Here is a 12,465-nt window from a genome sequence, read left to right on the forward strand (position 1 = left end):
GGGAGGTGTGGGTGAGCCAAGGAGAGGAAGCCAGCGTGCCATCCTCCACAATGCCCCTTGTCCAGACTTCATTTTATTATTGACCGTTCTTCCTTAGCATATGGAATAGCTGTCTCTCCAAGTCTGATGCCAGACGCGGAGCTGCAGGATCGGGTGTCTATCCGGCTGGATTTGGGTCTTGCTCTGGTCCCCTCACGCCTTCAATACGCTGCTGATTCTTCCCTTTAGGAAAAAGAATGTCCACCCTGTGCCATTATATGTCGGAGGTATGTAAAATGGGACACTGAGGTATGCGGCCAGGTAAGATTTATTAAGGAATGAAGTCTATAAGGTACACTCACGACACAGAAGGCCGCTGCTGATCCACCTGCTGTTGTCCTGCCGTTCTGCCCAAGGGCTATGGGAACCAGACTGCAAGCCACGTTTCTCCACTGCTTGCTCCTGCTCCGACCACCCGGGGGAGCATGCGACCCTTGCCCCACAGTTTTTAAGGGGTTACATATATCAGAGAAAAACATGCCAATAAGGCCAAAACACTCCATCCAACTGGTAATTGGACCAAATGGTGAATTTCCCACAACAGGTATGTAACTTGCTTTGAACTTTGTAAGAGACTTAAAAAGTTGTTTATTCTGTGTGTGTGTGTGTGTGTGTGTGTGTGTGTGTGTGTGTGTGTACATGTGCATTCATGGTGTGTGGAGGTCAGAGGATCTGGGAGACTTCTCATTTTCCACCTTGTTTTCAGGGCAGAATCTCCTGGCCACTGGGTTGCCAGGGACAATCTCAGGTTCTCAAGGCTGAGCGGCAAATGCTTTATTCACTGGCCTGTCTCACCAACTCTTAGAGTATTACAATGTATAGATTTCAATGTTTGTTTTATGTGCACGGGTGCTTCTTTGCGTGTATGTGAGCCACATTTTTTTAAGATTTATTTACTTGTTTGTCTGCACATATCTCTGCAGGCCAGAAGAGGGCACCAGATCTCATTACAGATGGTTGTGAGGCACCATGTGGTTGCTGGGAATTGAACTCCCAACCTTTGGAAGAACGAGCTCTTAACCTCTGAGCCATCTCTCCAGCCCTGCAAGAAGGATTCTTAATCTCTGAGGCATCTCTCCATCACTGACCCTCAGGACTTCTAAAGTTGAGTGCACTTTATGTTGTAAGACAGTCGTGAGCCGAGGGGTACATAGTAGTACCATCCCATAGTGTTTTGATTTGGCAGAAATACAATAAGAAAAATATCAAACAGACTTATATGTCTTTTCCGGTCTTTTTTCCATGAACGTGGAACACAGTTCTAGCCTTACTGCATTTACATATTGGTGTCCTACTGCCCAAAAGATCAGCTCATGACTGCCATGACATCATGCATGGTGACAGACAATTCAAACAAGGATGAAAGAATAGACTCCCACATGGATCAAAAATATGTCTAATGGGGCTGGGGGATGGTTCAGTTAGGAAAGTTACTGCCATGCAAGAATGAGGGCCTGAGTTCAGATTTCCAGAACTCACATAAAAACCTGAAAATGAAACTGGGAGGTGGTGGCGCACACCTTTAATCCCAGCACTCGGAAGACAGAGGCAGGTGGATCTCTGTGAGTTCGAGGCCAGCCTGGGCTACAGAGTGAGTTTCAGGAAAGGCTTCAAAGCTATACAGAGAAACCCTGTCTCAAAAAACAAAAACAAAAACAAAAAAAAGAAGGAAAAAGAAAAAAAAAGAAATAAGAAAGAAAGAAAGAAAAGGAGAGTGGGAGGAAGGGAGAGAGAGAAAAAAGAAGGAAAGGAAGAAAGAAAAATGAAGAAAGAAAGAAGTGGAAAGCAATTGGGGAAGACACTTGTGTCAATTTCTGGCCTCCACACACATGCACACCTTTACACTAACGAAGACTTGTACAGGACACATACGGACCACACAGCCCCGTGCACAAACGAAGAAAAGATTATGGAAACTGACAAATCAAAGCAGAGCTGTCCTCTGTTAACGCGGGAGGGGCAAATCTACAGGGCTGATTGTGGTAGATTCCCAAACACTTCTACCTCCGGTTGGACTCACCCACTATGCGGAGAAAAGTTGTGATCCTGAATAAGTACACTTAGTATACATCGATTAAAATATCTTAAGTAGGGGCCAGCAAGATGGCTCAGCCAGTAATGGTGCTCACTGCATCTTAAGCTTGGCAACCTGGGTTTGGTCCCTGGGATCCATGGAAGGACAGAACAGAGAACTGACTGTCATCCTCTGACCTGGTGTTGTGACATGGTCCACACATCATCATGCATGCACACACATACATACAATAATAATAATGATTGTGATAATAATAAATAAAAATAGCATATCTGAACAAAGAACGAGGTTGTACCCTACTATCTGCCACAACCAGTTTGCTCTTCAGGGGTGAGAACATCAGCTGATTTTGGACACTGCCTTAACCAGACGACTGCAGGAGGAGCATTCGCAGAAGAGGTCATGGAAGGGGGCTGCTTCTTCATGCCAGGAATTGTTCAAAGCAATCTGTCATCATAGGATTTTTTTTTTCTTTTTCGAGACAGGGTTTCTCTGTGTAGCTTTGCGCCTTTTCTGGAACTCACTTGGTAGCCCAGGCTGGCCTCGAACTCACAGAGATCCGCCTGGCTCTGCCTCCCGAGTGCTGGGATTAAAGGCATGCGCCACCACCGTCCGGTCATCGTAGGATCTTGATTGGCAATCATAATACATGCTAAGATCAATATGTGGTCATCATACCAAACTCTTATCACTGGAAAGCAGAACTATGGAAGATTGTCATTGCCCTTGCTTTGGGGCTTTGGGAGTTTGGGGGCTTGGTTTTATTTTTTGATGTTTGATTTATGGTGAATCTTTTTTTTTTTTGAGAAAGTGTCTCATATATGCATTCCATGATGGCCCCAAACTCACTATGTATCCCAAGATGACCCTGAATTTCGTCAACTTTTTCTTTTTGGGGGTGGCGGGGGGCTTCAAGACAGGATTTCTCTGCATAACCCTGGCTGTCCAAGAACTCGCTTCGTAGACCAGGCTGGCCTCAAACTCAGAGATCTGCCTGCCTCTGCCTCCCAAGTGCTGGGATTAAAGGCGTGCACCACCACCTCCCAGCTGACACTGAACTTGTGATCCTGCTGCGTCCACCTCGGCAGTGCTGGGATTACAGGTGTGCACCATCTCACCCCGGGCTGGGATGGCACCCAGGGCTTCATGCATGCTAGATAAGCTCTCTACCGGTAGAGCTAGATCCCAAGTCCCTGTTTTTTCTTTTTAATCTGAGCAAGAATCTCAGTGTGATGCTCAGAGAACCTCTAACTTCACCCTCCCAGGTGCTGGCATTACAAGTATGTACCACCACACCTGGCTCTGCTAATGATCTTTTCACGAAGTTGAACATGCCAGAATGCATATGTGTGGGGGTGGGGGGTGGGGGGTGCACACCAGGCAAGTATTCTACAAACTGAGCCACGTACCCGGACCCCTCTTATTTACTTCATGTTCATGGTCACCTCTTAGTTCTTCCTTTTATCATGTTGTTTATCCATATATCTGTTCTGTTATTCTAGACACATCCACAGGGATTCTTCAAAGATTAGTACATTTATCCAGGGAAGATGTGTACGATAATAATAAACTATGTGAATAAAATGTTGAGGCAGGGCTAGCAAGATGGCTCCATGGATAAAGGCACTTGCCATGGAGCCCACATGTTGGAAGGAAAGAACCGACTCTGGCCAGGTGACCTCTGACCTTCACATGTGCACATAAATAAGTGAATAAATAAATAAATGTAAGAAAATAGAAGGGTTGAAGCAGGGACATTCTCCAAGACAGGAGAGGTCCTGACACCATGGTCATTGGCCACAGGATTAAAATCAAGGATGCTCAGGCAGCACAGTGGATAGAGAGCTTGCTGGTCCACCTCCAGCAGCTGTGTGAAAACTCAGGGAAGGCCGAGGGTGCCTGGAATCCCACTGTGGAGGAGATGCAGGCAGGAGGATGCCTGGGGCTTGCTGGTTGACTGGGTTAGCCAAATCAGTTCAGTGAGAGACCCTGCCTCAGATAAATAAAGTGGAGGGACCCAAGAGATGGCTCAGCAGTTAAGAGCAAGTCCTGTTCTTGCTTGCAGAGGACACAGTTCAGTTCCCAGCACCCAGGGTGGGTAACTCACAGTAATTCCAGCTCCAGGGGTTCAAGGCTCTCTGCTTGCTTCTGAGAGCATCTGCACACATGTGCACATACCTGCACACACAGACGCACATTCATACCTATAAATAAAAATCGCTTTTACAATGAGGTGGAGAGCAATTGAGGACATCCTTCTTTGGCTTCCACATATACAAGCATATCATTAACACACACACACACACACACACACTCTAGATAGGGGTGCACAAACACACAAGTGCATGTGCTCATACACTAGTATGGATCAGCACAGTGGATCTGACCGAAGTCCTTGATGATTCTCTTTCAGAGTTTCTTCAGCAGAAAATGGCGACTTGTAACCCAGATGCGCCGTGAGGCTGAGTGATCAGCTGCACAGAAAACAGCTGGCAGGAGGCACAGCCCTGCGAGGTGAGTAGGCGTGTTTCTATTTTCAACTCAGCAGCGCACTGTTCTGACATAGGAGAGCCATGCCTCTTGACATCACACGCCACTTGAGTTGTACCTCTGGGCAAAGCCAGGTAAAGCCCCAGGGGTCTTTCCTGGGAGTGGGTCCCAGGCCCCTCCCCTCCTGCCAGAGCAGCCAGGTCCCATGTCACTAGAGCCCAGAAGACCTTGTGGTGTAAGTACACATGAGATTCGGTTTTTATTTAAAGAGCCTCATTTCTGGACATTTATTTGGGGGATTACAGCTGTGGCTTGAGCGACTTGCAGACATTATAAGTTGAAGCCCTGCCTTCACTCGGCTGCTAAAGTTTAATTCACTCTAATTATTTCATATGGCATCGACTATAATAGTTTCATAATTTCTAGTATATTAAGCACTTAATATGTTGTGTCATTTGAAATCACATATTAAATTCAGCAAAGTACATTTTAATGAGAGTTAAGTGGTGTGAAAATATTAACACAATGTGATGGTTCATCTTGGCACTCTCATTTTCTGGTTTTTCCGAGTCTTTCCTGGTGGGGGATGGGACCAGTGCCTCCTGGCCAGGTAAGGGGAGTGGTTCCCTGGGAGAGGGCTGGGAGTTTCCAATGCCCTTTCTCATCTGGCCCCCACCCCAACCCTGGACAGCAAGGGCAAGAATTACATCTTCCATCCTAGAAGAGAAGTCAGAAGCCTGGTAGGCTTGCTTCAGGGTGATCCAGGGTCAGCAGAGAGGCTGCTGGAACTTATATAAGGAAGTCCCTGCCCACCCCCCCCCCACACACACACACCCCGTAAACCATAGTCACTGTCAGTCAGTGTGGCCTAGGGGGTGAGTGACAGCAGAGTCCATGGTGCCAAGATCTGGAGGAGCATCCCCTTTCATGCCCTGCAGATGAAACAGACATGCTGACAGGTGGAGAGGCTAGCAGGTGCCCCCAGACTCAGCCCCTCCTCCCCCTCTGTGTCACTGTGTGCACAGGATGGGGGCTTGTGCATAACTCCATAGTGGCAGTCAGAGGGCAATTCTGTCAGTCATGTCTCTCCTCTGCCACGTGGTTTCCAGAGCTTAAACACAGGCTGACAGTCTTACGTGACAAGCACATTACCTGCTGAACAACCTCATCAGCACCCCACCACACACCATTTTTTTCCCCTGACTTTTTTTTTTTTTTTTTTTTTTGGTTTTTCGAGACAGGGTTTCTCTGTATAGCTTTGAGCCTGTCCTGGAACTCACTTGGTAGCCCAGGCTGGCCTCGAACTCACAGAGATCCGCCTGGCTCTGCCTCCCGAGTGCTGGGATTAAAGGCGTGAGCCACCACCGCCCGGCTTCCCCTGACTTTTGAGACGGGGTCTTGTGTACCTGAGGATGATCTTTATACACTAAATAATTAAAATTTAATAATAATAATGCTACACGTCGTGGTGCGCCACTCTAATCCCAGCACTCAGGAGGCAGAGGTAGGAAGGTCTTTGGGAGTTGGAGGCCAGCCTGGTCTACAGAGTGAGTTTCAGGACAGCCAAGGCTATAACACAGCGAAACGCTGTCTCAAAAAAAAAAAAAAAAAAAAAAAAAACCCAAACAAACAAAACAACAAAAAACAAGAATCAAAACCAAACCTGGTCTACATTCTCTCACTCAGGTGGTGGGAAGCCCCACCCCCAAGAGAATCAAGTCACCACATCTTGTCTCTTGGGGTTCTGCAGCCCAAGACGCTCAGGGAAGACTATCCACATTCAGGTCACCTCAGGTCTGCAGAGTGGAGAGAAGTCAATGACCCGGAAGGTTACTGGAGCTCTGCTGCCCCTGGAGCTCTGAGATGGCTGGCCAGAGCCATAGCACCCACACTCCTCTGCTTTAGTGCCTGTGTCCTGGGGGATGGGACTTCCTGTGAAGTCGTGATCCACTTGGTTCTCCCTTTAAGGGGTTCTTTCATGAGCTCTCTCCTCCAGCCTCATACCACATCCATTCTTTCCCTCCATTCACCCACTATCTTAGTCTGTTTTCTGATGCTATAAGGCTGAGCATCTACAGAAAAGAGGTTTATACAGCTTACAGTTTTGCAGCATTAAAGTCCATGACTGGGTAGCCTCATCTGCTTGGTCTTTGCTGAAGGTATTTGGGTACATTTCCACAAAGAGGACAGCATCCTTTAGCAGGCTTCCCTGGTCTGCAATAAAAGTTACACGGTGAGAGGAAGCCAAGGATGCCAGGCTGGTAGAACCACCTTCTCCCGTGGTAAATAACCCAGCTCTTTGCCAGTCCCAGCACAGCAATAATTCAGTTCCAGGAGAAAAGCACTCATTTCTTCAGGAGCAGTGGTGCCTCTGACTGAATTACCTTCGTTTGATTCCACCTCTGACTGAAGCTTTAGGTCCAAAGCATAGTAGTATCCTCTACCTTCTTTCATGTTGGGCCTTCCCCGCTGAGGGGAGCACTGTTCTCCTCAGCAGCCTGAGAACTAGGTCTAAGATAGCTCCTGCAGATCCTTCAGGGGCCGTCACACCTCACCGATGACCAGTATATTTGTAGGATACAAAAATAATGTTGGAATTTAGAATTTTATTACCTTTTGTTTTGTGTATGTGTGTGGCTGGGTGTGTGCCATCGCACATGTGTGTGGAAGTCAGAGGCCAACATGTGAGCATCAGTTCTCTCTTTCCATCATGTAGGTCCCAGGGATCAAACTCAGGTCATCAGCCTGATTACCCACTGAACCATCTTGGAATTTTGACATCTTGCTAATTCTGTTCTCTCAGGAAAGCCCTTCAGTTACACAAGTGTCCACGTCAAGGCTGAACAAGACATTAGCAGTTAACAGTCTTCGTTCAAGCTAAAACAGGGCTAGAGCCAGAAAGAGTGGAACTAGAATCCAAATAGATTCCTTGGCTTCTGGACCAGAAAAAGCAAACAGACAACAACAAGCCTAACAGACCACCTCCGGCTTAAAATAGCCAGGAACGGTGAACAAGAACCAGGTCTGTCTCCTGCTGGCTTGCACACTAAGGCAGTTATGTACCTGTCACCGTGACACGTGTGCGCAGCCACTGTGTCGAAAAGGCTCCCCTTCTAAATACGTGAATAACAAACGCGGATGCTGATAGAAGTTTAGCATCATCTCCCATTAATGCTATTACTGTTTGGTTATTTGCAATTCCCTTTTGTAAATCCGAGGGAAACATCATTGCCCAAATTAGCTCTTTTCTCTCAGTAAAGGCCATTATTAGCATTCTGAGTTTTGCAGTTGCTTACTGCTTATTTAGAGAGAGGTCACGTGAGGGGCTGGGCAGCGTGCGCCCGATTTCCAGCTCATTGAAAACAGGTAGGGAGGGGGAGGCCTCGGCTCCAAAAGCCCGGCCTGGGGCTCCTCTGCCTAGGCTGTGGGCCGGTCCTGTCCTACCGCACCCAGGCCGAGCACTGCGTGCGAGCCCCTAGTACCTCGCTGGCGGCTCCCTTGTGGCCCTGGCTGGCTCCGGTGGCTTTTGCCTGGGAGGCTCTGTCCCCGTCCTCTCAGGGCCGCCCGTGTATCAGGTCATTGTTCCAAGGTCGCCTCCTTTTGTGGCCGCCCACCCCAGGGGCGGTCACCCAGTGACAGACACACCCCGATCTAGTCTCTTCACTGCACGTCTGGCACCCGAGCTTCCTGCTCACTCTCTCACCTTAAAGAGCGGGTGGCGACATGTCGGCGCTCCGGGTCTGTCAGAGCAAAAAGGGAAGGGAGGAAGAGTAGGCTAAGCTTGGGGGTACAGTCTAACCCGGAACGGGGGGGGGGGGGGAGGGCTGCTCTTTCTTCAGAGTCCTACTGTGCACGAGAAAAGAGCGGCCTCTGAACTCGGCTAGCATCCAAATCTCGACTTCTTTCACGGCGCGCAGGACCACTTGGTTTAACCTGCCAGAGCCTCGATTTCCTAACTTGCAAAGTCGGGGGGACCACCCCCATTAAAGGGCCTGGCCCTTAGTAAACGCAGGAGCGCGAGCGTGCCCCTCTCCCACAACGACCGCCAGCCGCGGGCCACACTCGGCAAGTCTGGGCTCCAACGTGGACACCCCCCTTTGCCTCGGCTCCAGTGGTGGCGCGCTGTTTTCGACAAGCCCGGGGGAAACTGAGGCAGAGGCGGCTCATCACCCTCTACACCCGGAGCAGGCCACCCTGGGCAGCCGCATCATGGGTGGCGAGTCTCAGAGCCGAGCCTGGCTTGATGAGCCGCTCGCAAGCTTGGCCCCGCCCTTCCAAGTGGGACCCGGTGGACCCCTTGGCGCCTTGTCCCTAGGCTACACTGGCGCCCTGCGTCGCCGCCGGAGGAGCCCAGCGCGGCCAGGCGCGGGCACAGCGCGGCCAGGCGCGTGCACAGCGCGCATCACGTGGCGGACTGTGACTACGGGGCCGCGCACAGATCGGCCCGGAACAGGTCTGTTTCCCATCGTCCCTTCATTTGCATATACAATGTTGAAACGAAGATGCGGGCATAACTGAATTTAACTCTGCATCTAAACTAAAAATGACGAATGCGCAATATAGAATTCATAAAGTACGAATTTATAGAGAGATTGGATTTGGAAAACAGTACATAAGAACCTCACCATAACTGATAAAATTTTGACAGTTTTGCCCTTATATACCTTCTGAGACTCACACGTAACCGTGCTCGCTTCGGCAGCACATATACTAAAATTGGAACGATACAGAGAAGATTAGCATGGCCCCTGCGCAAGGATGACACGCAAATTCGTGAAGCGTTCCATATTTTTCTTTCTCTATTTTTAAATTCCACATTCACAACAGCCCCCACACAATCTTCCCATGTTCCATCTTTTGCTTGATTCAATGGAACCATAGTTCTCCAGGAGGAAGTAAGAAGAGGGGTCTAGACAGAGCCATCTCTTTGCAGTGTGCCTTATCCAGGGGTTTCAGTTGCAGTTTGTGACTTATTTTACTTTTTGAGACTGGTCTCACACATCCCACCCTGGCCTCGAATTTGCCATGCAGTCTAGGATAACCTCCAGCTCTGGATCTTCCTGCCGCCGCCTCCCCATAGCTGGGATTGCAGACGTGCACCAGCTCCCGCTCGCCTCTGCCTCCCTCCTCACTAACCTATGAAGGAATGGTTCGCTAAAGCTGGTCACTTCAGGTGCCACATCGCAATGACATAGAGTCACCGGGGCGAGACGAGCAAGCATTTGAAACCTAGGCCTGATACCTTTGAAGAGACCCTGACTGTGAAAGCAGAATTTCCTGGTCCGCACATTTATTCAACTGCCAAATAACCAATAAATAAATAATACAGAAATCCTAATTAGTAAGATCAAGAAGGAAGGACCGCCTTCCCCAAGTTCAGATTTCCTGGGCTGACTTACGCAATGCTTTCTGAAATGTCCAATTCCCGCCCAAAGAAACATGGTGTACGTGCTTCGCTGGTTCTGAGCCTGCGCGAGGGCTCGAGGGCTCTGCAGCCGCGGGCAGGCCAGCGGCTCCTGGGCTCGCCACGGGGGCACCTGTGATCAGAACCGAAGACCGTGGACTGGGCGGACTCCTCAGGCCGCCACTGGCTGTGCTAACTCCTTCTGTTTTCGTCTATGAAGGTGACATGACCCGTTCCTGATCCCATTGTCGAATCAAGATCTGTGGGACTCCTTACACCTCGGCTCAGCCTTCCTCTACGAACCGACTGGAGGACAGTTCTGTTGGGATCAGATGTCCGGTTCTCGGGGTCAACAGTTTTAAATTCTCTCCGGGAGTGCTGCCAATCAAAGACACCACCTACAATACTATTGTGCTTCTTCCTGTCGTAAGGACCGGCAGGATCATTTATGCTGGAATGGAATGGTATAGGAACCCAACTGTCCAAGGAAATCCCTCGTTCCTCACGACACGAACTGTTGGGGCATGCAATCCTCAGGGCTAGAAAAATCTGAAATTCTGGCTGCCTTTCCTGGCTCTGCTCCAACTTGCTCAAGAAACTTGGGCCCATCCACTGCCTCATTGGCCACCTGTAGCCAACCAAGGTTAGGACCTTAGGATATCTTTCCAACCGGGTCTTTGTGACTGCTTTTAAGTGTTTCCAGAAAGTCCAGAAGGTCAGGCTGGAGGGCGCATTGGCTTGTCTCCTTTCGTGGGCCCTGGAGGAGTGGAGGGCCACGGACTGGAAAATGCGCTGGATTGCGAGGTGGCCTTATCACACACAGATACACCAGCTCTGACTCTATCACACACAGGTACACCAGCTCTGATTCTGTCACACACAGATACATCAGCTCCTATTTTCCAGGACTATCCTCCAGGCTTTACGTGTATTGGCTTACTACATGTACAAACCAGTTGTATGAAGTCATGTTATGGATGAGGCAGGAACACAGAGTTCCCCCAACAGGTCCCATATTACACAAAGAGGCAGTGGAGACTCAGTGAACCCCGTTACAGCGTTTGTGCTCTTCCCACACCACTGTGGCCTCTGGGGAGGGAGGAGGGGTGAGCCTGTTTAGAATGAATGGAAGCATGGGAGAAGGTGTACAATGCAGTTTTGCTTCTTCTGGTGATCTGGATTCCAGGTGGGAGTTGCCAAGGACCCAGGTTGCACTGTAGGATATGGTAGCTGGGAATGTGTGGATGAGGTAGTGTCTTTGACACACAGTTGGGACCCGAGGAAGGTTTTCCTTCCCTAGGTTGACAATAAATTACTTGACACCCTACCCCAACACTAATCCTATTGATGAAGGATCTTTGTGAGCAGCAAGCTTGTGTTTAATTAACCTTATGTAAATGAGCATAATTGCTTCTCGGTGGCTGTTGTCCAGAAGCACCTGGGATTCCTTCCCTCAGACGTTTCCAGCACCTCGACGAAATAGCCTTTCACGTGGACGGTCCACGTGTGCACTTCGGTGCCTCCGCTGTGCCGTTGGAGGTGGCAAGGAAGAACATTAGGTGTGACCTCAGTTGTGGAGGTACTTGCAGTCTCCTGGGTAGACAACTCATATTACCACGGATAACAAGGAGGTGAGTCCAGGAACCTAGAGCCCCGAGAACACACAAGAGAGCTGTGACCAAGGAGGTGAGGAACCCATTGACAGAGGAAGCAGAGGTGGGAAGCAGTTTACAGGTGTCTCAAGGGCAGAAAATATCCGTCTACTCAGTCTTTCACGCAGGGTTTGCCGCACTGGTGGAGAGAGGCAGTCTGCCCCACACCGCTGGCATAAGGGATGGAATTCCTCTGGCGAAATCGGTGGAGAGGTGGACGGGGCATGTTTTACATGGCTCCTTACCTCCAGACCTGTATCCCAGCGCCAGAATCTTGTAGAGAACTCGGGGGAACAGGGGTGCCAAAACAAACACCCGGAGAAAAATCTCCTGTGAGACATTCTGTGCCCAGTCTCCCTTGATTCTGCAAACCCACTTTCTCCGCTAGAGCGAAGGTATCCGAGTCTGGGCCGTGAGCGCAGGCTGTAATGCCCGGAGTTCGTCGCAAGGTGGCAACATTGTGGCGAGAAATAGACATTAAAAATCCTGGGTGTTTTTTAAAGCATATTTTCTCTATTAATGTTTCATTTAACTTAATTAGAATCTGGTAAGCTAATTAAAGTAGCTACGAGCCCCGCAATCAGCAATAATTCGTATAATTATTGATAATTACATCCATACCAATCGTTTGGTTATTAACATTTTGGGGGGGAACAAGCCATTTCGAAGTGATGTGGAGCCCAGGAGGGTTTCTGGTTTTGTGCTTTGCTTTTTTCTTATTTGCGCGACGGAACTTTCTAGGTCGGATCCGCCTACACCTCCAGTCCTCAGAGTCTCGGTACCACCCGAAGCTCCCCTTTTGACTAGCCCCAGGTCCCTGTTGACTTTACTCCGCTTTGGGGAAG

At 49.3% G+C, this 12,465-nt stretch overlaps 1 long non-coding RNA gene and 1 other non-coding gene across 3 annotated transcripts; one reads left to right on the forward strand and one right to left on the reverse strand.

The window, feature by feature from the left end:
* Window positions 1–289: 289 nt before the first annotated feature.
* Window positions 290–12,281, reverse strand: LOC128125745 (uncharacterized). Of its 2 annotated transcripts, XR_008223219.1 has the most exons (3): window positions 8,268–12,167; window positions 6,228–6,778; window positions 290–5,496 (listed from the first exon to the last, which is right to left on the reverse strand). It is a non-coding gene; the product is annotated as an uncharacterized LOC128125745 (long non-coding RNA). The 2 variants fall into 2 exon arrangements; XR_008223218.1 differs by having other exon boundaries at window positions 290–6,778; window positions 8,268–12,281.
* Window positions 9,251–9,357, forward strand: LOC128106070 (U6 spliceosomal RNA). Its single transcript, XR_008216585.1, has one exon. It is a non-coding gene; the product is annotated as a U6 spliceosomal RNA (small nuclear RNA).
* Window positions 12,282–12,465: the final 184 nt, after the last annotated feature.

Source organism: Peromyscus californicus, unplaced genomic scaffold, assembly GCF_007827085.1.
Source record: "Peromyscus californicus insignis strain IS unplaced genomic scaffold, ASM782708v3 Scaffold_11__1_contigs__length_118956290, whole genome shotgun sequence".
Taxonomy (NCBI): domain Eukaryota; kingdom Metazoa; phylum Chordata; class Mammalia; order Rodentia; family Cricetidae; genus Peromyscus; species Peromyscus californicus.